Source organism: Pogona vitticeps, chromosome 5 (assembly GCF_051106095.1).
Source record: "Pogona vitticeps strain Pit_001003342236 chromosome 5, PviZW2.1, whole genome shotgun sequence".
Taxonomy (NCBI): Eukaryota; Metazoa; Chordata; class Lepidosauria; order Squamata; family Agamidae; genus Pogona; species Pogona vitticeps.
Window position 1 is genome coordinate 183,048,246 of NC_135787.1, and position 3,586 is coordinate 183,051,831.

Sequence of the window (3,586 nt, forward strand, 5' to 3'; positions counted from 1 at the left end):
GAGACTTTCCATGGCAGTGGATGGAAGAGGGTTGTTTCCAGGACACCAAAATGGAGTGACCCATCACAATCATCCTAATCTTGGAACTGTGGAGCGGGAAGGGGCCCTATGGATCATCAAGTCCAGCCCCTGTCAAAGAGAGACCGTGGGGAATTGAACTCCCAACCTCTGATACCTCAATGACAGCACATTTACTTGGGGCACAGATACGTGGCCACATTTTGTTTGAACTTCGAGGAACCCACTTTTGAGTAAGCTTATTCACAAGATCCAGTTGAAAGCTCTAGTCAGTGCACATGATAGGATCCTAAAATATGTCTCAGGCAGGCTGGCCTTGATGATGAATTGTGACAAAATCACTATTCCTGATGAATATGTGACAATTTCCACACCATTCCACAGCTTTTCAACTGTCTCTGAATCCTGAATGTACTGTAAAAAGAAGACATTTACGGTAGATCTGGAAATGGTGTAGGTAAGAGTGTTTAGCACTTCCTCCCTCAGTAATGTTACTCTAATCCCATTCTGAGTATCTTGGGTGCTTCTTTTACAGTTATTAAAAATTTTATAATCCAGAGATCCTTCTCAGGGCCGGTCCTACCGTTTGTAAGGGGTGCCACCTTGTCTTTCGCCCCAAAGGAGCTTGGAGATTGTACCTTTCTGAACGACAACTTCCAGCCACTCTACCAGATTCTGGGAGTTGCAATCTAAAATGTATCTTTTTAACGTTCTCCACCTCGGGCGACAAAATGCTTTAGGTTAACTCTGGTTCCCACCATCAGCCCAAAAGCTGCTCCACTTGTGGGTGGTGTTGATCAGCCAAAATTGGTCTGTGGCAATTCCGTCTTGCCTACACTAGATAAGGGGTCCCACAGAAAAATAGGCCACTCAGATAAACGCATTAAAGACTTTAGGCTTAAAAATAGAACCCCAAATCTAGTTTGTATTTCAAAGCGGCACAAAATGGAAGAACAGGCAGCTATTACCGCAAGCCATGTTCATACGGAAGATTTTTTTTTAAAAGCAAGCGAATTATTTTCTGTTCTCTCCCCCAATACAGAAGTCAAACAGTAAACAGCTAGCACTAACAAAGTCAAATATTAATAACGAAGCACTACACATCCCAAATCCTCTTCCCCACACCAGCAAAACCCACAGAAATTTACACTGACCAGAGCAAACAGAAAAGAAAAGTCAAGGCACTTAAATGGCTGACATTTAGGGAGAGAGCGAGCCAAATCCCCTTTCCATTTCCTCAATGGCCTAAGTTATAACATTTAGCTGCAAATAAATACCCATTTAAGAGCATTCGCCATCCATCATAACGACAGCACAGACACCGCTTTTGGAACTGTTGGATGAGGCTCCTTCAAGAAAGGTTTTCTTTTGGAGGCGAAACTTGGGAGAAGAACAGATTGAATGAATTTTCGAGGTGATCTTGTGAACTCTCTTTCTCCAAGGCAAATTCTGTGGTGGGATCCTCAAGCTAGCAGATTTGAGCCATTCAATTCCCCACAATGCCCCATGGTGAGGCAACAACAGATCCTTTGGGGAATCAAAAAAAAAATTGAGCCTCTTCCTGGCATCGTTTGAAGTGGTACCCAAATCATTCGGAAACTGGACTTCTTTTAGGTTGAAACGTTTTGCTACTCATCCAAGTAGCTTCTTCAGTCTGAGGAAAGTTGGTAGGAGATCCCTGATATATCCTCCATGTTGGTTTCACTTCCCCCTGGTCTAAATAAGCTCATTAGAAGGATAAAAGGACTGGGGGTGAGGCCAACCTGACCCCTGGCCATCCCTGTGCATATAGAAAATCCCTCACTCAGCAGGGGTGGAGGCCTTAGATACAACCTGCTTCCTATTTATCATGCTGCCCTCTCCTCCGTTCCCAGAAAGATTAGGACTACACACACCAAAAAGACTGTTAATGACCCATGACAATGGGTGGAGAAGGACGGCAGAAGCTGGAACATCCCTCACCCCCATTCCTTTCTCCTTATAACTTCTAATGAGGTGGAGGCATAGAATAGGCAAAAGGTTCAATGGAGAGAAACGGGGTATGGGGGAGATGCAGCTGAATCCTGTCAAAGTGTCTCATGGCTACAAACTCTCTTAGTGGGCAACGAGAACATGTGGAGAAGTGGCAATTCTCCTGTGGGCCTGTTTGGTCCTTACTATCATGGGAGTTTGGCAGTGTCAGTGTTTGCACCTGGTCCCTGGAGAAAGTCAGGCCTGTTTGAGCCAAGCTTGTGTTATTCCTGATGGGTCATCACAATGATATTGAGTGGTGGAACCCATCCTGTGCTTCATATTTTTATTGTGAAGACAGGAGGTGGCGTGCTCTGGTCCATGGGGTCACAAATAATCAGATATGACTTAATGACTAAAGAAGAAGAAGAAGAAGAAGAAGAAGAAGAAGAAGAAGAAGAAGAACAACAACAACAACAACAACAACAACAACAACAACAACAACAACATTGTTTCAGGGAAGTTAAATAAGTTAAATGGGGCTTTCCTTCCCTCATAGGCCCTCCCTTGGTCTATGTTCCGATTGGGTCAAGTAGCAAGATTCAAGCAAGTTAACTGTAAAAGGGTGGGTTTTTTTCAGGATAATGAAGACATAATGCTGCTCCTTTTGTAAAATAAGGTGAACAACATAACATTAGTATGTATGTGGGGGGGGTGTTTGGGTGTGTGTGATGGTTAATGTTAATGTTACCTTTTCTTGTTTCTGGAAGGAAAAACTGTTTCGTGATATCCTGAAAGGATTTCTGCCTCCCAGATAAAACTGTTTTCATACTTTTTGAAATGGATTCTTGCAACACAAAAGGAACAAGAACAACAAAAAGTGACAATTTTTATTGCTAAAATTATTCTCAACTCTAAAAAAGTTACGCACTGCCTTTCAGTGAGATACATGACAAAATTACCTTTAAAAATGACTTTCCAAATACAGGATGATGATGATGATGATGATGATGATGATGATGATGATGATGATGATGATGATGATGATGATGATGACCACCACCACCACCACCACCACCACCACCAATAACACTCATACTGGGCAGGGTGTTTGTTTTCCCATACTCTGCGCTCCCACCTCCCCACAGTTTTTCCCAACAAGGGACAATGACTGCGAGTTTGGTGGTGTGGGTGTAGAATAGGTGAGGTTGGTCATAGCTTTGACCGAACAGTGTGGGCAGAGCATATGGGATATAAGTCAGTTCTCTGAGATGCCAAGAGGAAATTCTCATGACCTATCAGCCAGGGCTGTGAGAGGGAAAAGGTAGGGAAAAGAATCCCTTTGAGGACTGAATGAGGAGAACCCTTCTGGCTTGTAGACTCAGGATTGTGTCTCGGAACAGTACCACTCAACAGCTCTAATGGTGGTCACAGGATGGAGAAAGCCACTGAAGAGATGAGCCTCTGCCTGGAAAAGTTTTCCTAGAACAGTGATTTCCAACCTTGGGTAAGCCAGATGTTCTTGGAACTGCAATTCCCAGAAGCCTTCCCCACCAGCTGTGTGCCAGCTGGGATTTATGGGAGCTGCAGTCCAAGAACACCTGGGTCACCCTTGATT